The sequence below is a fragment of the Ursus maritimus genome, unplaced genomic scaffold, assembly GCF_017311325.1.
Source record: "Ursus maritimus isolate PB19 unplaced genomic scaffold, ASM1731132v1 scaffold_3, whole genome shotgun sequence".
Classification (NCBI taxonomy): Eukaryota; Metazoa; Chordata; class Mammalia; order Carnivora; family Ursidae; genus Ursus; species Ursus maritimus.
Window position 1 is genome coordinate 37,031,863 of NW_024425563.1, and position 24,903 is coordinate 37,056,765.

The 24,903-nt window shown below is 36.9% G+C and overlaps 1 protein-coding gene across 3 annotated transcripts in view; it reads left to right on the forward strand.

Moving 5' to 3' along the window:
* IMMP2L (inner mitochondrial membrane peptidase subunit 2) overlaps positions 1-24,903 on the forward strand; it is an 845,846-nt gene that overhangs the window by 150,273 nt on the left and 670,670 nt on the right. The window lies entirely within an intron of this gene.

The window sequence follows — 24,903 nt, forward strand, 5'->3', positions numbered from 1 at the left end:
ACCTAGCCTGTCCCACCTCCCTCCGTCAAACCTGTTTGTTCTCTATCATTAACAGTCACTTATGCCTTGTTTTGCTCTCTCCTTTCTTTTCCCCCCTTCCTATATATTCATCTGTTTTGTTTCTTAATTCCACATATAAGTGAGATCATATGGTATTTGTCTTTATCTGACTGACTTATTTCACTTATAATACACTTGAGCTCCATCCATGTTTTTGCAAATAGCAAGATTTCATTCTTTTTGGTGGCTGAGTAATATTCCATTGCATATATATACCACATCTTCTTTATCCATTCATCAGTCGATGGACATTTGGGCTCTCTTCATAGTTTGGCTATTGATGATGCTGCTATAAACATTGGGGTGTGTGTACCCCTTCAAATGTGTATTTTTGTATCCTTTGGGTAAATACCTAAGAGTGCAATTGCTGGATTGTAGGGTAGTTCTATTTTTAACTTTTTGAGGAACCGCCATACTGTTCTCCAGAATGGCTGCACCAGTTTGCTTTCCCACCAACAAGAGGGTTGCCCTTTTTCTGCTTCCTCACCAACACCTGTTGTTTCTTGTGTTGTTAATTTTAGCCATTCTGACAGGTGTGAGGTGGCATCTTCATTGTGGTTTTGATTTATATATTTCTGATGCTGCGCATCTTTTCATGTGTCTGTTAGCTATCTGGACGTCTTCTTTGGAAAAGTGTCTATTCATGTCTTCTACCCATTTATTAACTGGATTATTTCTTTTTTGGGTGTTGAGTTTGGTAAGTTCTTTACAGATTTTGGACACTAACTCTTTCTTTTCTTTTTTTTTTTTTGTTTTTATGGTTTTTTTTTTTTTTAAGAGTTTTTATTTATTTGACAGAGATAGAGACAGCCAGCGAGAGAGGGAACTCAAGCAGGGAGAGTGGGAGAGGAAGAAGCAGGCTCCTAGCGGAGGAGCCTGATGTGAGGCTCGATCCCAGAATGCCGGGATCACGCCCTGAGCCGAAGGCAGACACTTAACGACTGAGCCACCCAGGCACCCCTGGACACTAACTCTTTATCAGATATGTCATTTGCAAATATTTTCTCCCATTCCCTAGGCTGCCTTTTAGTTTTGTTGATTGTTTCCTTTGCTGTGCAGAAGCTTTTTATCTTGATGAAGTCCCAATAGTTCATTTTTGCTTTTGTTTCCCTTGTCTCCAGTGACGTGTCTAGTAAGAAGTTGCTGCGGCCAAGGTCAAAGAGGTTGCTGCCTATGGTCTTCTCTAGGATTCTGATGGTTTCCTGTCTCACCTTTAGATCTTTCATCCATTTTGAATTTATTTTTATGTGTGGTGTAATAAAGTGGCACAGTTTCATTCTTCGGCATGTGGCTGTCCAGTTTTCCCAACACCATTTGTTGAAAAGACTGTCTTTTTTCCATTAGATAATCTTTCCTGCTTTGTCAAAGATTAGTTGACCATACAGTTGAGGGTCCATTTCTGGGTTCTCTATTCTGTTCCATTGATCTATGTGTCTGTTTTTGTGCCAGTACCATACTGTGTTGATGACTACATCTTTGTAATATAGCTTGAAATCTAGAATCGTATTACTTCCGATTTTGTTTTCCTTTTTCAGAATTGCTTTGTCTATTTGGGGTCTTTTGTGGTTCCATACAAATTTTAGGATTGTTTGTTCTAGTTCTGTGAAAAATGTTGGTGTTATTTTGATAGGGATTGCAATAAATGTATAGATTGCTTTGGGTAGTATAGACATTTTGACAATGTTTGTTCTTATAATCCATGAACATGGGATGCTTTTCCATTTCTTTGTGTTCTCTTCAGTTTCTTTCAAATGCATTTTATAGTTTTCAGTGTACAGATCTTTTACCTCTTCAGTTAGGTTTATTCCTAGGAATCTTACTTTTTTTGGTACAATTATAAATGGGATCGATTCCTTGATTTCTTTTTCTGTTGCTTCATTATTGGTGCATGGAAATGCAACAGATTTGGGGTGCCTTGGTGGCTCGGCTGGTTAAGGGGCTGCCTTCAGCTCAGGTTATGATCTCAGGGTCCTGGGATCGAACCCCCTTGTTGGGCTTCCCACTTCCCCCTTGTTGGGCTCTGCTTCTCCCTCTTCTTCTGCCACCACTCCACCCAACACCCCCCCACCGCCCCATGCACACATGTGCAGCTGTGTTCTCTGTCAAGTAAATATATAAAATCTTAAAAAAATGGATAGCAGTGAGAACAATTTGATGTTTTTCACTTAGAATCAACTCAAATATTGTAGAGAAACACATTCTGCTACTTTTTGTGAAGGGAGCTGAAGTTTGTACTCTGAGGTTAGCAGTTTATGCCTGGTATTTAAAAAAAATTCTTTATCCAACAAGACTGTCACTCAGAATAGAAGGAGAAATAAGGAGTTTCCTAGATAAACAATAACCTGATATACTTTTGATGGGTACTTTGTATTCCCCTTGATTTTAAAAGAAAAATGGATAAATAAAACAATTCATGTAGCAGTAATAAAATCAATTATGGAACAGTCATACTATATATAGTAGTATGATGTTAAGGCACTTATATATGTGCATGTGAAACCATATATGCATAGAAAAAATTGTATTAGGACTCATAGCAAATTGTTGATAGAATTACTTCTATAGTAGGGATTGGAGCGGTGTAATTCTTGAGTGTGTATCAAATAGAGTTTCATGATTGCAAGCAACCCAAACTGAGAGATGATCTAAGCAAAAGAAAAAGAGGAATTTATTGAATAGAGGTTGGTTGTATCACACAATTGAAAATTGAGTTGAATAAGTAGGCCTCAGGAAGCATAGAAATAGAAGCAGCTCAGAGAGTTAAGTGGCAGTAACTTGTGAGCAGTTTCTATGGCAGCAGTGGGATTTGAAGGCTTCCTGTAGCCAATAGCCCTACTAGAGTGACACAAAATGGGGGCAGGAGTGGTGGTGGATGGCAGTTCACCAGGATACTGTTCATGAAGAACATCAGCGATTTCTACTATAGAAGGACGTTTTCCTTCTTATTTTATATGTCTTTAAAAAAATGGCTTTGTTGTGATTTAATCCATATACCGTATGATTCAACCATTTTGAGGTGTATAATTCAAGTGGCATAGTATTAGTCACAAAATTGTACATTCACCAGTACAGTCAATTTTAGAATACTTTGATTACCCCAAAAAGGAACCTCATATCCCTTAGCCATCACCTCCAAACCATCTACTTTCAGCCTCCAGGAGCCACTGACCTGCTGTCTGTCTCTATAGATTTCCCCATGTTGAACATTACATATTAATGGAATTATACAATATGTGGTTTTTTGTGACTGACTTCCTTCACTTAGCACAGTTTTTTTAAGGTTCATGAGGTTGTAGCAAAAGTCAGTAATGTATTCCTTTTTATGGCTGAATAATATTATTCTGTTATAGGGATATACCACATCTTATTTATCCCCTCATCACTTAATGGACATTTGGATTGTTTCCACATTTTGGCTATTATGAATAATGCTGCTATGAACCTTAAGCTACAAATTTGTGTTTGACTACCTGTTTCAGTTCTCTTGGGTATATAGTTAGGCGTGGTGTTGCTGGATTGTATGGTAACTCTACGTTTAAGCATTTGAGGAACTGCCAAGCTGTTTTTCAGAAGTGGCTGCACCATTTTATAGTCTCACCAGCAGTGTAGGGAGATTTCTGTTTCTCCACATCTTTATTAACATGTTAAGTGTCTTTTTGATTATAGCCATCCTAGTAGTGGGTGTCAAGTGATATCTCATTGTGATTTTGATTTGCTTTTATCTGGTGACTAATGATATTGAATGTTTTCATATGTGCTGTTACGACTTTTTTTTACTTTCAGAATTTTTTAATTTAAAAACATGTCAGATTTTTTTCATTTTTTTTCCTTACCATTACTTTTCATTCTTTATAATTTTGGGTGAGTGTTTAACACAAAGTTAGTTACTCATAATTTTTCTGTGAGCTGAATACTATGACATTAAAAATAAAAGGAGTTTAGAGAAGGTAAGTAATTTGCTCAAGATCACAGGGCTAGTAAGTCGCATAGGATTTAAACCCAGGCCATTTTAAATCCAGTGTCTGGTTTCTTTCTTTCTTTTTTTTTTTTTTTAAAGATTTTATTTATTTATTTGACAGAGAGAGAGACAGCCAGTGAGAGAGGGAACACAAGCAGGGGGAGTGGGAGAGGAAGAACCAGGCTCCTAGCGCAGGAGCCTGATGTGGGGCTCGATCCCCTAATGCCGGGATCACGCCCTGAGCCGAAGGCAGACGCTTAACAACTGTGCCCCCCAGGCGCCCCCCAGTGCCTCGTTTCTTAAACACGAGAATGTAATGTGTATTAAATCATATATGTTCTCAAGTTTACTGTATTGTTGTTATTAGTTTGTTTTGCCTGGCTTTATAATCTTATAGAAACAAAGACTCTTAAATTTCAAAGGGATGTCACAGTTTATCAGGTGTCATCTCTACCCAGTATAGGTAATCTGTCCACAGGCTTGCTAAGGCCTGGTTGTTTGGCCAGGATTATATGCTGTTTTCCGCCTACATCAGAATCAACTCAGTTGTTTGTTAAAATCGCATATTTCCAGTCTTCACCCCCGACTTCATAAATATGCCAGTTGAGTATCGGGCCTAGGAAACAAAATTTTAAGTGAGCGGATTGAGAACCACTTCTTTGGTGGCAGGTATCTCACCATCTCACAAGACCATTATTTTGTTTGATGCTGTTCATGTTTCCTGGTAGCTCTTATCATTTGATCTGCCTCTACTCTATAGCAACACTCAATAGGCCTATTCTGTTTGATGCTTGGCAAATATGGCTCCAGCGTGCTGATAGAGAGGATTTTCGTCTGTAGTTTCCATCCTGGGAGTTCTGCTGAGTTAATCATTCAGTTAAGAATCTCTTGCTCAGCACCTCCTGAATACGTGGGAGACAGCACTGCTATGCATGACCTCTGCTATGAAAGAGGCAAACTCCGGTAGGGATTTTAAGCATTAACCAAAAATATTCAAGTCTATTTAATCATGATAGCATTCTTTGAATGTACCTGATGTGAAAATTTCATATTTTCTTTTCTCTGAAGACAGAAGTGTGGTCTTAGTGATAATAGTTTTGCCTGATTTCATGTAAGACGATTTCTGAACAACGCGATAACTACAGCTAATATCAGATGCTGTGTCCGGTGTCTTTGCACAGGCGATAACCCCTATGCTTTGTTTTCTCACTTGGGTTACCAAGCTTGGAGAGAATACTATTAAAGGGTCAGACTCATGTGTTCAGGCTCTATTAGCTTTTGATTTATGACCCAAGCCATTTTACTTACGTCTTTACTTGTCTGACTCTCAGGATTTGACTGTCCTTTGGTTTTAACTTGATGAGAACTGTATGGATTGCTTTCCTGCCTTAATACTGTGAAAAATGCAAGGAGCCTTATGATAACTTGTACTTCAGAAGAGCTGTGATTGTTAGATAAAAGGACAGTAATAATGTGGAGATAGCATGGACTTGGAAAAGCTAATTTTGTAGAATTGCTAAGTCTTGTCCTTTTTTTCCAATGTTGGATTTTTTTCTCCCTGAGAACTAGCTTATCACTTCATTCTATAGCTTTTTCTCAGGCATTCTCCTAGAATGCCGTTCTTTCCTTTCTATTTTTTTACTGTCATCAGCCTAGTCCAGGACCTTAGCAGCTGCAGAATGATCAATAGTAGGAAAGGTTAAAAAGGTCAGATGTGAATTTATTACACAAGTATTCTCTTGATTTATGCAAATGCGTTGTCAACAGGTTACCAATTTGCATTATTCAATATTCATTTACAGGCACTTATGACACTGTCAAACTCAAGCATGTGAGCAATTTTTAAGGCTGCCTTGTGCTTGGATAGTTCAAAGCAGTTTCCGTTAAATACTTTGAAGTGACTATGATGAGGGTTTGTTTTTTTTCAGGCACTGAATGGGGTCTTTACTGAAGACGAAAGTGGAAAGAAAGGGTCAGAGCAAACCTAGAATCAGAAAGAGGTGCTTGGCATTTTTTCCCTCCATGATTAACAAAACAGGAACAGGAAAGTGTTTTGAAGCTTTGACTTGATTCAAAACAATGTTTTCGAAAGCATAGCCGTTCTTGTCCTTAAAAATAGGTTCATCTAAGTCCCTGATGTATTTCCTTGTGTTCTTCATTCATTCTTAGGAGGCCGATGAGTTATGAACTACTGTACTCAGCAGAGGAGAAATTAATTTGGCACAAAATATATAGAATCATATCTTTTTCCTTTCCTTTTTTTTTTTTTTTGGTATAAGAATTCATTCTATCCTCATCATCCCATCCTTGAAGGCATTTTCCTTTAGTTCATAATCTTCACTAACCTATTTGTATCCTGTAGGAACTTAAAAGCATTAGCAAAGGTTATAACTGAAGTTGTCAAGAAAAACAGATGAATTAAAATCTACCCCAGAGCCTTTTTGCATGTGGCAGAACCTGGAGCAGCAAGGAACCAGGAAAGGGGATCCTGACTGTATTGCCTCTTTTCCACTTTGTCTTATCTTGCAGCATTGAAAGACCATTTTCTCTCCTTTACTCATTGTTTTTCTCAGTTTTACATTTTTACTACCTGGGATTTGCCAGGTACATTTACAAACATTATCTCATCCAGTTTTCAAAACAGCGCTCCCGGGTTGGCGGTATCAGCCTTTATGCCAGCATAAAAGTCCAGTACCCTTGGACCTCCAGTATAGTAACTTTTCTGACCATCTCTAATATTTTTTCTTTTTCACAGAAAATGTGTTTTTTTCCTCTCCCTGGCATATAGTTTCAGAGAAATTTAAGAAATACTCATTTAACAATAACTCTGTGGAAGCCATCACTCTTTTCCTATATATGGTGGTTTTTTTTCCCCCCATCATTTATGCCACTTTTCAGTATTTGGTGTAAATCACTTAATCCTCTGTAATGAGAAAACTAGAAAACTAGATAATTCTGTAGGTCCCTTCCCCCAATTAGTAACAAAACAGAGGAAATCAACACTTGATTTTCACTGTTACCCTACTTACTTACTTTACATGTGTAGATTTATGGGTATTTGTGAGAATATGATCCATGATCTCACAGCACTTGGCACAGGAAAACGAAAACTGATCAGAAATTCTGACTGCTCAGGCTTTTCTTTCTCTATTTCATTTCCCTGGTGTAGAACTAGGGTCTCTTAATGTCCTTGCTCATGCATAGTGTTCAGGACCTCTTGGGTAGACTGGGAGGAAAGGAGATAGCTATTAGAGCTTTAATTTCCTCAGATAATTCCCATATACCCCCCCCCCAACCACACACAGAGTTTCTCCTATTAACAACTTGCATTAGTATGGGACATTTGTTATGATTGGTGAGCAAATATTGATACATTATTATCAACTCAAGTCCATAGTTCATATTAGGGTTCATTCTTTGTGTTGTACAGTTTTATGGATTTTGGCAAGTGCGTAATGTCATAGATCCACCGTTATAGTATCATAGCTCGCTGCCTTCAAAATTACCTCTGCTCTACCTATTCCTCCCTCGCTCCTTCCTACCCCACTTTCCCACCTTGGGAACCCCTGTAACCACCAATCTTTTTGCTGCCTCCATAGTTGTGCCTTTTCTAGAATGTCACTTCGTTGGGATCATACAGTACGCAGCCTTTTCAGACGGGTTTCTTTCACTCAGTAATAGGCATTTAAGATTCCTTTATGTTTTTTTTTTTAATCTCCTGAGAGCTCATTTCTGTTTATCACTGAGTAATATTCCATTATATTGATATACCACAGTTTGTTTATCCGTTCCCCTATTGAAGAATATTTGGTTGCTCCCAAGTTTTGGCAATTATGAATAAAACTGGTATTAATCTTTTTGTGCAGGTTTTTTTTTATAGAACTATGTTTTGAACACATTTAGGCAAATACAGGGATTGTTTATACCTTTTTAACACTTTAGAAAATTAGAATGCTTATGAATCTATTAGAGTCTTAAAATATTCCATATCAAAGATAGAAGACATGCTCATTAAAATGATTATATGTGCTTGGTTCTGAAATATATATTGTGAACAGTGGAAACCTTTTAGAGGTAATTAGGAAAGCTGTTAATTTTTGAATTTTTGAAATTGAGAATGTTTATAGTTTATATGAAGGGTTGTTATAGAAGTAAAAGGAGGCCAAAATAGCTCTTTTCAGAGCTGTGTTCCAGATCAACATAGTTTTTGATAGTGTTTATGTGTGTTGAATATGTTGATTCAGTGTATTATGAGTCCAATCCCTTCCCTTACTCCCAAAAGACTAAAATCTGTGAAGTCTAGAAAAAGCAAATAAACAAACAAGAAAACTTGTTCTCATCCCAACATTCTTGTTTTTAAAGCTTTTGGATAGTCCTTCACTGAACAATGTGAAAGTACTCTCAGTGTGCAGGGGGATACAGCAGTTAATGAAAAAGACAAAAATCTCTGCCCTCATGGGGCTTACATTTTAATGGAAGAAACTGATAAGCAGAGCTCACTGTGCATCACACATTTACAAGAAGTCATGGAAAGCATAAAGCAGGTATGAGGGTGGGAAAGTCCCTGGTGACTTTGGGGTTGTCTCACTGCCTACAGAGCTGTCTGGAAATTACACATGACCTGGGTCTGGGGCTTCTCTGATAGCTGATGAAAAAGAGAAATAAAGGCATAGTAAGATGAGTTCTGCTAATCTCTGGGACTATAAACATGTTAAGGTTTTGAGGGCTGCTGAGGGAGAGGCAGGGCTGGCTGTCAGGTTTTCCTCCTGCCTGTGGCTGTGTATGTGCTGAGGAGGGGTGGTCCTACCTGGAGTTCTTTGGCCTCTCCTTTTTGATTTATGCTGATGGAGACCCAGGAGTCAGAGGAGACAATGACTTTTTAAAAATATTTTATTTATTAGAGAGAGAGAGAGAGAGCATGAGTTGGGGGAGGAGCAGAGGGAGGTGGAGAAGCAGACTCCCCACTGAGCGGAGAGCCTGACGTGGAGCTCGATCCCAGGACCCTGGGATCATGACCTGAGCTGAAGACAGACACCTAACCAACTGAGCCACCCAAGTACCCCAAGGAGGCACTTATACAAAGTGTGAAAACCCCAGGGTTTTTTTGTGCTGGTATAAGCTGGGTCAGGTGTAGGTGAGGCTTGATTGGTGCCTTGACTGTGTTACCGAAGTCCCACTCGTATATCTCTTCTCTGCCTTCCTTGTCCTCTGCTTCATTCTAAGGTGACTCCTGTCACCTCACAGATACACCTTCTGCCCACTCACCTGCAGAAAGAACAAGAAGAGATGAGTGTCCTTTTTTTCATGCATTTCCAGTTTCTTACAGAATATTCACCATAAAACAAGTTTATTCCAAAGTTTTCTTTGCTGTTTTGTTTTGTAGTTTGCTTGGAACTTTTACATATGAGGCCAGAACAGATCTGCCAGGCCAGCAGTTGTGCCGTGCTCCTGCCCCTCCCTGGTGAAACTGGGGTGCTGAAGCTTTGAACGATACTTGCCAGGGTGATTGCTCTCTCATCCAGACTTGTGGCCATTTGTTAATGTAGTCTGAGTTTCACAGCCTGAAGATGATCCCTTATGGTTGACTAGCTGAAGTCTAAGATGTTTTGCAGTGCACATTTGGTGCTGACTGGCTCAACTTTCAAAGTAGATATTTTACAGTGTGTTTTGTTTGTATAGATGTTTATTTTGTTTTGCTTTAAAGAGTAGTTTCCCAAGCTGAGCTTGTTTATTCCAAAACACATACACATATACCCACCTCTTCACAATATTTTGAATTTTAAATTTCCAGTATATGTCATATATACCTGCCTCCTGTGTCTTTAAAGAAATGGTCTAACTTTGTGGTGTGACTTGTGAGTTAAGCTTTTGTATAAACAGTCATTATGGTGAGACAGTATCTTTAGTTCTGAACAGCCTGTGGAAAGTGCCTAACAGTTATGGTGTGTCTTAGAAACCATGTGGTACATACTGTGTCATTGTCCTTTTTTTTTTTTTTTTTTTTGAGATTTTATTTATTTATTTCAGAGCATGAGCAGGGGAAGGGGCAGAGGGAGAGGGAGAAACAGGCTCCCCGCTGAGCAAGGAGGGAGATGCGTCACTCCATCCCAGGACCCTGGGATCATGACCTGAGCGAAAGGCAGATGCTTAACTGGCTGAGCCACCCAGGCATCCCCTGCCATAGTCATCTTTTAAAGAGTGACTAATGCATATAGTATTAGGTTTTTTAAAAAAATAAATCATGTGACCCCATTATCTTTATCACTGATTAAAGAAAGGCAGCAAAGGCATGCAGTCATCGAAGGGGCTGGGCATGAGAACTCTGTTCCACTGGGTTGCTCTATACAGGAGAGTGACCACAACCCCAGGAAGACCTTGTCTTGTAGGGAAAGGCATGTAATGCATAGAATGATGCAGAAGTATGCAGAATTTCTGAGAGAAGGCAGGCAGCAGAATCCAGGAGGCTGTCGCAGCTGTGAAGAAGACATTGCCATGAGAAAATGGGAAAGGGCATGCCAAGAAATGAGTAGCTGAGCAAAGGAAAGAGCACATGGAGAAGAAGAGTCCAAACATGGAAGACTGAGTTTCCATGTGCCTCCTCCAGTAACTGTGTGTTCTGAGAACAGGTAGATTCTGTTCTACCTCACCTCATCTTGTATCCTTTGAACACTGAGTTTCCTGACATCCTCAGAGTGAGTTTCTTTCCTGGAGCTGCCTGAAATTGCTGATGTCTCACAATTGCTTATTGAATAATAAATCAGTTTTTGAGAAGTGATAATATATAACTCTCAACTAAAGACCTTGTATAATAAAATAGATGGTCTAGAACAAAGCTGAAAAATAACAGGGAAGTGGAATCTCTGAAAAAGAAATGCGATTGTAGGTTTTTGTGTTTATTTTTTCTTACCATGTACAAATTTTATGTATCTTGAAATAAAACTTACCTGGTTGTAGCTCTCAAGAAACTATCTAATAGCTTAAATGAAGAAGAAAAGATGTCTGTAGACTGAATTGGTTTAAGAGAGCTCATTAACATACTGCCTTTTCTGTCAAGTCGCTAAGATGCACTGACGTGGTGTGGATTTAGAGAAACCTATCTCGATGGTGAGGTTGCCAATTACACTTCATCTATAAATTTCTCTTTGTGTGTTAATGTCCATAGTTATTTCAAATTTCCCAGCGTTAAATGTCTTACGCACACATGTAAAACTCACAGGGAAATGACGTATGAAGGAGGAGACAGCAAAGCATTTTAAAAGTGTTTCAAATGCTATTTTCTGTATCATTTCCATGAGATTTTTGGCTTATTTTCTTCACTAGAACATACCAAGTGCCTGGAACAGTGCCTGACACATAGTAGGTACTCTATAAATGTTTGCTAAGTGGAGACCTCCAACAGAGATGGAAGTTTCTATAATTTGATGTAAAGTACAGATTCATGTTAGAATTAGAGGGGACATTAAAACAATTAAAGCAAAACTCCATGACTTCCATCACAGATTAGGAAATGGAGGTCCAGAGAGGTGAAGTGAATTGCCTAAGATCACAACTAGTGAGTGCCAGAATGGGGGCTACATTCTAGATTTCCACACCACCTGCTCAGTTTCATATGGCCACCGAGGTAGAGAAATGGGGTCTAAATTCAGATATGACAGGCTATGAAGTTCATTATTTAGATAAGAGTTTTAGTATTCATATTTTTAATATTTTAAATGAAGGTTTAATATATCACTTTTTCTCTGTAGTTTTTTTCTCTGCCCCCAAAGAGAATTAATTGCTTCTTTGACAGATAGCACTAGATACCATCTCTTTTCTAGCATTTATCATATTATATTGAGTCCATTTCCATGGCCGTATGTGCCTTAAGGCAGGGAGCAATTCTTATTCCTCTTTGCTACCCTGGAATTTAGCATAGTGCATCACAAGACAGATGGAGTTCCCTGTGTTTTGAATTGTGTTGAGAGTTAGTAACAAATAGTATATTCAAGCTTAGGTTTAGGGAAATAAAACTTTCATGACAGAAACAAAATCTCATAGGCTTTCAAATGCAGTTAATGCTTGATAAATGTTAATATTAAATAACCATTATTTTGTAGACTTGACTTAATGATTGTTGGTCTTCTTGGTTTGAATGGCTTTTTGAGGATGGCTCCACTTTTTAACATTTAAAGAATTCATACTAGTAATCTACTGTGGATGTTTTGGTGTTGTTTTTTTTTTTAAGATTTTATTATTTTATTTGAGAGGGAGAGAGAGAGGGGGAGCATGAGTGGGGAGAGAGGCAAAGGAAGAGGGAGAGGGAAAGGGAGACGATCTCAAGCAGACTCTGTGAGGAGCTTGGGGCCTGATGCAGGGCTTGATCTCACAACTGTAAGATCATGACTTGAGCTGAAACCAAGAGTCAGATGCTTAAGCAACTGAGCCATCCAGGCGTCCCTTGTCTGGGTTTCATACTGAAACTGTTCACTTTATGATATGCCCTCCTCTGGTATTTTAGATCCTCACCAATCCATGGTTAATGCCAGTTCTAAAAATTTTGGCTGTCTTTGATACAATTTTAGGTGTTTTAGAAAAATTGAACCCCTATACTGTTAAGGATATATTACCTAATAAGTGAACCAGACAACTTTATACACAGTTAGCAAACATGTCTATCAAACCATTAATGAATTTTAAAAGGAATTATTTATTCTCTTAAACTTGAAACTTTTGTGTAAGGATGGCATTATACATTGGAAAACAAGAAGGAAAGCACATTTCAGGAGAATAGTGTGATATTAGAAAATGTAAAAATTTATAGAAGATGCATTTCTTTGCCTGTGATTATGTAAATATAATGGTATTTACTGAGCAGTGCTATTTCATATCTGTGTATTTCTTACAGATAAATCTTCTGAGGCATGGGATGTTATTCCCTTAGGGAAACAGTCTGAAACTATGTGATTTCTGTTTGTCATGTTAGGAACTACTGTAACATTTTATTTGTGTGAAGAACAATATTATTTAAAAGAATGGTTAATACTAAATTGAGTAACATCCGTGTGCTAATTTCTTGAAAGAAGATCTATGCTATTGGTATTGTTATTAAAAATCTGATCCTTTCTACAAAACATAATATTTTATGAATGCAAGAAAACTTGCAGTTCAAACCACCTTAATGTATAGGTGAGAAAAAAGATATCAAAAACAAGAGTGATTTCAACTTTAGATGTTAAAGCCAGCTGGTGGAAAACCTGGACAAGATTCTAGATCTTCACATTTTTGGCCAACATTATTTTCCACTATACCAAACCAATGGATAAGAATAAAAGTCATTTAAGGGGCACCGGGGTGACGTAGTCTGTTGAGCGTCCAATTCTTGATCTCAGCTTAGGTCTTGATCTCAGGGTGGTGAGTTCAAGCTCCACGCTGGGCATGGAGCCTATTTAGAAAAGAAAAAAAAAAAAAGAATAATAAAAGTCGTTCAAAGAAATGCTAATTAGATAATTTTATCCTTTTATGCCTTTATATTTTATTTTATCTATTTATCACCTTTGTTATTGTTATTCTCATTGCCCACACAGGAAACAGACTCTGACTTAAAAGCAAAAAGGAATTTATTAGAAGTATCTGGGATGGGAGATCACTCCGGATTGAAGGGAAGCTGCATAGTCTTGGAACAGAGGGGAGACAGGGAGTTCTGAAGGTCTTGGTGGCAGGAAGACTCAGCAAAAATACCCAGGCTCAGTTACTGACCTGAATCAACTCTAGCTACATCTTTAGTATGTGCATGGACTCTGCTTACTATACCAAAGTCCCAAGAGATCGTGTCTGACTGGCTGAGCTTGGATTATGTGCCCACCAACTTACACCAGGGAGTGAGCAGAAGTTCTCTGGAAGCAGCCTCCAAGGGATGCGTTTGGTTTGCATAGTTGGAGAGCATGTACTTGGATGTATACTCCCACCAGGAGTGCAGGGTAGGGTAGAAAATTCCCCAAAAGGGGCTTGAGGTGCTGTCAGGAAGGGGCCTGGATGCTGGGCAGCCACAAAATGACTTATGGCCCCTGTTTATCAATGATCATACCATGCTAGAAGTCTCTTTTTCTGTATCCAGCAAAATCAGCCTTTTCTGAATAGCATACTAAGTATTTTGAAAAGGTGGATTATCTAGTCTATATAGATTGAGAGTATTTTAATAGTGTTTCTATTCATTGCTTTGTCTCTGGTAGCATTTCAATTACTCAGAAACCCCCCCCCCCCCATGAGTGGTCAGAGGAAGAAACAGGGGAATTCAAATCTAAGGCAGTGTTAGTTTCTAAATTTTAAATACAGCATTTTCTTCCCACACTGAATAGAAGTAATAGCTATAATTTATTTTTTCCCTACTGGCTGAAAGTACTGGATTTATAGTAATATATGGGCATTTTACCTGTGTTTTCAGTGCAAGACGATTTGAGGTCAGAATATTAAGTTCAGGAAGGTAATAAAGACACAGTGAAGCATGGTGTTTCCAAGGATGGGGTCTGGAGTGACATTCTCCGCATTCACATTCTAAGTCTGACAATTGCTAGCTGTGTAACCTTGGGCAAGTTACTTAACCTTTCTGTTCCTGGTTTTTCCCCAACTGAAAAGAGGGGAAATAACACAATTTGTCATAAGAGTGATTGTAAAATTTAAAGATATAGATCAAATGCTTATTAGCATGGTTCCTGGCACTTAGCAATATGTTAACTATAATAAATATTTGTATTGAACTTAACTGTACTATGTGTTACATTTAAAGAATACAAAAACCAGTTGAGGGGGAAAAGGTCCTATTAAATGAGGAAGAAGAAAGAAAACTAAAGAACTGGGCCTAAAACCAGTATTACATTTTTAATCCAGTGTAATAAAAACAAATTGATGATTATTGCATTAGGAATACTAAGTAGTTTATGTCCTATTGTGCTTGCAGTGTGAGGACTTTTCATATCTTACGTAGTTTTGAAGGAATTAATAAAACAATTTACAGAGCCTTATTTTTTCCTTCATTCTCCTTTCTAATGTTATGTATATTTTATTTTGCACACGTAAGGATATCTGTCACATATATATATAGTTACAAAGCATCCTGAGAAGTGGAAGTCATGCCCCCGTCACCAGGACCATGAATACCCTCGCGCCCATCCGTGTACCTCCCTGTCTGATTCCTCTGACTCCGCATTTGCTGAATGTTGTGTTTACCATTCCTCTGCTTTTTTCCTTAAACTTTCTGTTTGGAAATAATTTTAAATTCAAGTTGTAACGATAGTACAAGGAACATCTGTACACTTGTATACATGTATTTATACTTTTGTGTACACTTACACACAAATGTTGCACGCACACACATACGCAGAATATATATTCATTCTTTTGAGAGTAATTTGTTGTCATTGTCCTCCTTTACCATTAAATATTTAAGTGTGATTTCCTAAGAATATGGTGTTTTCTTATATCACCATAGTATAGTTTTTAACTTCAATAAATCTAGCATCGATATAATCTCTCACTTAACATCCATATTCACATTTTGTCAGTGCAGCCAATAATGTACTTGGGAAGCATTAATTTTTTTCTCTCCTGCACAGGATCCAGTGTAGGACCAAGTATTGGATTTGATCGTTGTCTCCTTAGTCTCTTTGTTCTGTAATAATCCTTCAGCCTGTTTGTCTTTTATAACACTGGTATATTTGAAGAATACAATATTTTACCTCTTCTTTTTTTGAATAGTTTACCTGTCATTTGAGATAAATCTGCTATTTCCTCATGATCTACATTCAGATTATACCTTCCCAGGTGGAATACTTTGTCAGTGATGTTTTCTTTTCAGATATTACATCTGGAAGCACTCACTGCCCACCTGGTTAAGGTGTTGTCCAGTTTCTCCATTTTATAGTTACTAATTTCCCCCTTGTTACTGGTGAGCCATCTGAGACGTTTTGAAGCCATGCATATATTCTGCTCCTAAAGGAAATTTCTCCTCCTGATTTAGCACCTGTTGATAATTCTTGCCTGAACCAGGCTTTATTGCAGCGGTTGCAGAATGAGGGTATTTTAATGCCAGTGGCTTCTCCACTTTTACCAGTCAGTTCTCAGCATTCTACTCTGTGAACGTTCCCTTTGCTCACCATTTCCTTCTATATTTATTATTTTCCTATTCCCCTCCCCCCCCCCAGTGGTTTATAATTCTCAGTCCTTGTGACGTTTCTTATCATCTCTGTACTTTCTGGCATAATCAGGTGCTCCAGGGTCATTGTGTGCCTTCTCTGCCAGCCTTGGAGTCAGCCTTCCCCCCCCACTCCCAAAGAAGTCCTGGTTCATTTTAGTGAGGAATGGGATTAAAACCCAAAATCTGGATACTTGATTTACTGGCTCTGTAAATTGATTAAATTGTGGTTTTGAACCAGTTGGTGATTTTTTCTTCTTTTTGTTCTCAAGCAACCTGGTTTTTTATTGAGTTTCTCTGACTTAAGATGCTTCCTTCATAACCTATGATGTTTTAATACTCTTTGCTTTATTTGTAGTCATTTATGTATTTGTGATAGTATATTCCTTGTGAGTGTCAGGATTGGCTGCCATGTTGTAGGACATCCAGTAACTGCTCTGGTGAGGTAGGAAATGAGCAGCTGTATGAGATTAGTAATGATGCCTGGCATAGGAAGGGGAAATAAAGCATGGTATGGGATTGTTGAAAAGGATAAACTTGAAAATATTTTCAATAAATGAAATATTCATGACAGCAGCTACTGTTTCAGAAGCTGACCAATTTCAAACAATCACTTATTTTCTACATCTTTTTTGAAGTACAGGAAATGAAGGAAATACAGAATTGTGCAAAGGCCACTCCAGCATATTAATATTATACTGAATTAAAATTCAAAGTTTAGCAGGAGAAAGGTTATGACCTAATAGTCATTTAAAGTCTGTCTTATTTCTTAAGGCATTCCCTGTTGGTTTAAAGCTCTAATCACTAGAATTTTTGCACATTGGATATGATTTTAATAAAAAATAATTATTATGTACATAATGCTTATAGTTTATATATAATTTTTCACATGCATCCCTAATTTCCTACTACCTACCTAACATGATCTTCTACTTACTATTTAATTAATATAGAGAAACTGTGACTGAGACAGATTACAATTTCATCAAAATCACATAGCCATGCTGTATATATATGTATTTGTACCCTGCATAATTGCAAAAAGAATTGAGGTAGAAAATTAAAAAAAAAAAAAAAACTGCAAAACCACCACAACAAAATAAAATCAAAACATAAAAATTATCAGATAACATGAAAACACCAAAAACATAAGATCAGGGGAGAAGCAAATATACTGATTGCAAGGGCTATTACAGTTTTTGTGATTAAGAATTTAATTGTATTTTGTTCAGTTGGACTCAATACTCATTACCTGCTTTATGCCATTTATTTTGTTAATCCATGGAGCTTACTATTTATTTAGGGAGAAAGAAGTTTAAAGAAATGATTTGGATATAAAATAAGTGTTGTGGGAGTACAAAGAAAATAAACTTTCCCCATTGTGTGTGTGTGTGTGTGTGTGTGTGTGTGCGCGCACGCGTGTGTGTGTGTGCGTGCGCGGAGGGGTGGTGGCATCCAGAAAAGCTTCCTGGAAGAGAAGGTGCTTGAGTTGGGCTTTGAAGGACAGTTAAGAATTAGCAGGCAATAAGTGGAGCAAGAGTGTTTTAGGAAGGGGCAGTGTGATGGACAGTAGAGAGCAAACCCTCATGAGGGTGAAATTCTCTGGGGAAGTGAGAAAAAAAATGAGCTCAGGCATAGAAGTGAACAATGTAAAATTTCTTACTCTTAAAGAATGCATTTAAAAAATGGATGGTGATGTATACCAAATTGCTGTGGAATTGAGATTCTTTGGTACTGCTAAAAAAGTGTTGTAACTCTTTTGTTTAAAAATGGCAGTACTGTATGGTGACTAACATAATATAATTAAAAAATATTATTAAACTAAAAAGACCAAAAAAAAAAAAAAAAGAGGCAGTATTTATAACATACTGGAAATTACAGCCTTTGTAACCATTTAAACTTGTGATGAAAAATTTTCGATGTCAACTATAAAAGTTTATTGTGGAGTTTTAGAATATTCTTTCCAAAGTATGGGAGAAAAATCAGATGAAGACGATTGCTTGCGTGAGAGCAACTTCTCACTTTTCTCACCTCTCTTACTTTCCTCAAGAAGACTTTTTGTAAATTTAGATGACAAAAGGAGACAATGCTCTGCCAGAGCTCGTTATATTGTTAGTAATGGAGAGGATATTCCTAGGATTTGAATGCCTGACAAACAAGTGAAATAAAATGAATCTTCTGCTGTCAAAGATGAGTGTTCTAGATAGCTCTCTGGAGGGACTCTTCCTCCCTGAACAGTAGGAGTATCCCTAGATTTTATCCCTAGATACCACCCACATTGTCCTGAGAAAGAAATCTTTGGATCTGTGCCGGCGTTTGAACAAATGAATATTTTACTGAGACTTGGTGGAGCAAGGCAGATGTGATTTGGGCCAGAAAAAAGTTTTGTGATGGCCTCAGCCATACTCAGCTATGCTGCAACTGCTACCATGGGATCTGTAACTCTGAACAGTGAGTAGCTGGGAAATAGACTCCCAGATAATCAAATTAGCTAATGTCTATAATTATATAAAAATTACTCTATATAATCCTGGGTAATTAAATGTTCAAGAATGCTTGAGAAATGCAGTGATTTTAGTTTTGATATGCTTACTGTTGAGTTTGTCATATTGGTGTAAGTGAGAATAATAGAGACCAGATGCCAACCTAGGTAGTAAGTTGTGAAGCTGGTATTTAAATCCATGTATTCAGTCCCATGTTCTTTCTCCTACAGCAGTTAGAAAGGCTGCCTAGTATTTTATACATTCAGAAAGCTGGTTACATTTAAATAGGCTTTATTGTTTCCTAAAAGGAATTCTGGCAGTGTTACAGAATTTTGCTACTTTGTTTATACTTCTTAAAAACTCTTAAAAATTGAGGACCCCGAAGAACTTCACAGGGGTTTGTTTTATCAGTATTTAGCATATTACTGATTAAAACTGAGAAAATTAAAAATATGTATTGAATTCACTAAAAAACAATAAATCTATCATGTTAGTATAAGTGTATTTTTTTGTGAAAAATAACTATGCTTTCTGAAACAAAAATATTTAGTGAGAAGAGTAGCACTGCTTTACATTTTTATAAATCTCTTTAATGTCTGACTTAGTAGAAACAGCTGGATTCCCATATCTGCTTTTGCATCCAATCTGCTGTGATATGTTTTTTTGGTTGAAGTACATGCAGGAAAATGTGCCCTCACACTCATAATATATTCGCAAAAGGGAGACCTTGTGGAACCCCTGAAAGGTTCTTGGGGACCGTGAGAGATGTTTGGACCCACACTGTGAGAACTGCTGCTTTAAAATATTGTCACAAGTGCTACATCATAATTCACATGCACATAGTAAAATGGGAGTACAGTTTTTATATGTGTGTTATTTTGATGTCTGCCTTTGATTTTAGCTTCATGTATTATGGAAGACTTTTTCCTTAACTCTTGGATGTGTAATGAGTTTTATGACAAAATTATAATCTTAACCTGAAAACATTTAAGTAAAATTACAAGGTATATAACAATATAAGCTTCAATAGGATAGAAATTGTGAACAGACATTTCTCTCAGAAAAATCAGTACAAAAGTAGTTGTAATGATAAAAAGAATTCCAAACTTCAGGAAAATCTTTTTTCCATAAATCCTGTAAAATAATCCAGATCTGACCATCTTTTTCAGTGTTTTCTAGTCTCCCTCCCTCTTTCCCCTTTTACTGACTAGGAAGCTGCTAACTTCTAGAACAAAGAGATGAAAGCGTCCACGGGTTCAAATACAATAAAACTTTATTTATTGCTACATCCAATGAGCATGTTTCTGTTGGGGGATGGGGTGTGCATTGCAAAGGTGGCCAGCCAAGGAAACTGCAGTTTCTGCCGTGTTTAGGAATCTGGAGAATTAGGAGGCCACCTCATAACTGCTGGTCAAGGACCACATTATCACTGCCATGATTCATTTAGTAAAACAGATGACTGGCCCTGGCTCTTGCTACTCATGAAAATAGGGATTGGACATTAGGATCTATGCTGCAGAGAAATCAAATTTCTCTCTAACTGATTTTTTAAGTAAAAACAGCAGAGGCGGCAGCAGCCAGCCTGGCCTCTTCCTCACTGTGTTAACTCTGATTCAGTCCTGCCATTGCGTCTGCTTGGCAAGAGCGGGATTGTGTGCCCCAGTCTAGTGGTCAGGGAGTTGAACTTCAGCTTTCTAGCTTAGCTGTCTAGAGTCTGGACCGCATGCATTAAAGATCACGGCTGAAATGGAGTGGAGGCAACCAATCTACACATAGAACAAATGACTGAAATGAAATGTACTAAAATGTTGATAGCAATTATCCCTGGGTAATTAAATCTACAGCATTTTCTCTTTCCTTTACTTTCTTGATTTCTGTCCTCATCAGTGATAATTTTCATTATTTTAAAAGAGATTTCACCTTCCCCCAATTCCAAGTATCCACTTGTTAGAAGAGCACAAGGCCAACAGTCAGAACTGGTCTTTTTCTAGACTTTACCTCTATGGTGAGAACTATAGAAATTTCACCCTTGCATAGCGCTCATGGGGATGGGAGTCATCTGGTGAATTGGCTAAGTGAGCCTTTTAGTGAAACTGTGTATGTTGAAATATGTCAGTCTAGATCTTTACTGCTTCGCTGCCAGGTGTGGATGCTTTGGGGTTGCTTAACTCCTGAGCTAGGGCATTATGGTAAGCAAAGGGTATTATGTTGTGGAGGAAACCAATACAATTTTATGCTGTGTGATTTTTCCCGGGGCATGTCAGAAGCAATCACTTTTGTCTCTTCTGCTCTGCTGCCTGTTGAAGATTCTATATAGTACACAATGGGAGAAGATACTTTGATTAATGCTTTGGGATTGCCTAAGTAACTAGCAGAATACATAATTTATCCTCAACTCTGGGTGGTATCCTAGTCTTTAAGAGATAGGGAATAGAGGATATTAAGGTAATGCATCTGTGTCTATGGTGCAGGGGAAGAAACATGAAAGGGTAGTTTAGAAAGGAAGGCAAATCTAAACATACTGGGGTCCATAATTCGAAGTTTATTCTAGAGAGTCAGACACCCAGAGGGTGTAACAAAAACAAGCCAAATGGTTTTGTATTCTGAATCTAAAAGATGAGTTGTTGACAGCCCAGTAGAGAATGGGTTTCTGGAGCTGAGCTAGGGTGTCTAAAAGGTCTGGGTAGACCTAGGGTGGAAAACTGGGGTCTTCATGCCTTGTAGAGATTGGTGAGTATAAGGGGAGGAGGGTAGGGTGGTCATGGTGTAGGGGTGGTATAGAAATGATTTCAGTGCTGGCTACTTCCTTTGCTTTGCCTTCACTTTCCTTCTTCATGGGGAGATGAGAATGTCCCAGATGATTAAAGGTACCGGATAGAAATGGACAATAACGTATGTTGCCAAAGGCTAAGAGGGTTTTTTTTTTTTTTTTAACACGTTGTTCACCAAAATCAGTATGATGGATGTGAAAATAAGTTCGATGGATGTCATTGTATTAATCATTTAATAAAAATATTTAGACCTAATAGAGCTGGTGAATGTTACCAGTAATATAAATTAAAAAAACCAAGTGCAACATTCAGGCAAAACAAGTTAATTTAGTTGACACTTTTCTGCTTTGTAAAAGCATAGACCAGCTTTTGAAGGGAATGTGTTTAGGATTTTTAATGTGGCAATTAAACATGGTTAGGGGGCTATGTAAATTAGCATGTTTTTAACTGCATTTATGGTCATCTTAATCTGATATGGCTGACTTAATTTCATAGTCATTTGAGGATAGTTAATTCTACTTTATAGTTGCTTACCAGGAAATTATGCCTCATGCTGTGTGGTGAGGTTTTGTAAATGAATTTAAAGAAAATTGTTATTGTTGGAAAAAAAATTCATTGTTTAAGCACCATCTAAAGTTGCTGCCTCTAAGGGATCATTGCTGCATGGTATTTAAAAAAAAGATTTTAAATGTGTCTTAGATCTTGTCAGTTTTTGAGTAGAAAGACACAGATGTGTGTATTTAACAAAAAAAACCTTTAAATACCATGTTGGCCCAGTCTGTTTCACATCTCCTTCTTGAAGTAGTTAGTAATTAATCCCATGGCAAAGATAAGTTCGTATGTTCATGCAGTACTGTACCAGTTGATGATAATCTCCTGGTTTGTATTTACAATCCTGAAAAAAAAAAATCTGTAAAAATGTCAAATTTTTCTGTTTTATTTTTTTTAACAAGAATTTTTATCTCAGCTATTACAGAAAATTAACTGATTTTCTCAAAATATTGTTTGTATGGGAATTCTACAGACTTTCAGGGTTAAAAAGGGAATATTCTGGATTTGATATCAAATAATGCATTATGTAAATGAGTTGAATGAGTTCAATTTGTTAGTCTAAAAAGGAATTTGGGTCTATTTAATTTATAGCTGATTATATTTTACTTAATATACAGCTTTAAGTGTGTGTGTGTGTGTGTGAGTGAGTATACATATAGTGCGTGTATCTAAATCTATAAATTCTGCCTATGTTGTACCCCATGTGGCTTAATTGTTGTCCTTTGAAGTTTGTTTTTGAGATAATCATTACATACTCATGAAAGCAAATATTTTAAGAAATGCAATATTTTCTAACAGAAATAGGTATTTTCAGATAAATATAATTGAAGATCTATTGATATAAAAATAACTTAAGGAATACTATTGCTAAAGCTTAAATGTGAATTTTAGAAATATGAAGCAAAATTAAAGTGGATTATTCTGTATGTATGTTCTCTTTAATTAAAAAATTGCTCTAGGTATACTTGGATCGTTCCTCCCATGGAGAATGATATGTTTTATTACTGAGTACAGATTACATTTGTTGTATAGGTGAAAAATTGAAATCTTACTGTCAGTAACATTTTTGTACATCTTATGAGTGAGTAGATTTTAAGGGCTTTTTTTTGTTTCTTTGTTTTTCCTTGTTTTTTAACTACTTTTCTCTTTTGACTTGAAGTTATTATTATTATTTTTTTAATGGTTATAAGTACACTGGGGGAACTTTATGAAGGGAAGTGAAGAAAAACAAGAAAATCTGGAAAAATATTAAATTACTAATTAAGAGGATGTACATGCATTCTTTAAACTAAGTAATGCTGCTCAATGATATAGTTTACATAGAGTTTTGAAAAGAAATAATGCTTTGCCCATGTCCAGTACCTCTGGCAAAAGACTCAAAGTGTATAAATTATTTTCATAATTAATTTATGAAAAGAAACCATTTTACCAAACTTATTTTATGCATTAGTATTATCACCTACATTTTGTATGTTTAAATTTTTTTATATTTGTTTCACTGTGATTTTTTTAAAAAATCCATGTTTATTGTGGAAAATATGACAATTGTTAAGATGACAATATTAAATTTCACCTTTCAGAGGCAACCACTGTTATTTATATTTAATACAAAGTATCCTGTTTAGAATACATTCACGAAACATTCATAAAATGTTTTCTATTGATCATGGTGCTAAAGATTAACTCAGGGAAAACAGAATTCATTAGTGTGTTTCCCACATGGTCTCATTCCCGGCTTCTCACTTTCTCTTTGTTCTCTCACAGTTTATTCTAGTAGCTATACAGTTTTGTTGATTCTATTGAGATCTTTAAGACATCTGGAATTGGTTTTGGGGTTTGATACACAGTAGGGGTTTAATTTTTGGTCGAATGAATGGTATGTCTTCTTTTTTCAGAATTTTTATGTCCTTTGGTAAAATTATATAGTATTTAATTACTCTTGCACATTTCTTGCACATTAGATTTCTTCCTACTTATTCCATAGATTTGTATGGCTGTGTTTCCAAAGATCTTTTTTTCCTAATAAAATTTGCAATCGATTATTTCTGTGGATGGGAAAATCATTCATGTCGATTTTGATTCTGGCCATATTTCTGAATGTTCTTTTTTTTGTTTTTTTTTTTTTAAAGATTTTATTTATTTATTTGACAGAGATAGAGACAGCCGGCGAGAGAGGGAACACAAGCAGAGGGAGTGGGAGAGGAAGAAGCAGGCTAATAGCAGAGGAGCCTGATGTGGGGCTCGATCCCATAACGCCGGGATCACGCCCTGAACTGAAGGCAGACGCTTAACTGCTGTGCCACCCAGGGGCCCCACATTTCTGAATGTTCTGATTCATTCTAGTACCATTTCAGTTGATTGTGTCTGTCTTTGTAGATAAGCACAAGCAAAACCTTATATTTCTCATTTTTTTCTTTCCTTCTTCTTTGACTAAAACCTTCATTTCCCTCCCTCTTGACCTTCATGGGTAACCTTTTTACTATTTACCATTAAATGTAATATTTCCCTTGGCTCCTCATATGGAATTAAAGAAGTATTCTTTATTTTCAATTGGTTAAGAGGCTTTTCTGGTATTTGGTTGTTAAATGTTTATCTTAAAGTGGAGCTTAGATTTTAAGTACTTGGGCCTTTGTACTAGGCAGCAATCAAGATAACAATAGGTGTGTTTTGTGTTTATCTGTTAATATGGTGTGAATATATTACACAAATAGATATTCTTTAAATTTATGTTCTTGCATTCTTGTGAATGATCCTATTTGGTCATGAGGGGATATTTGTAATTACGCAACTGGCTTTGTCAAGATTTTACTCGAGTATTTATAAATGAGAATCTGGAGGGTTTTGGATATGTTTGTATCAACATTTTTGTATCAAAAATTATTTTTGATATTAGAGATATTCTAGGCTCATATC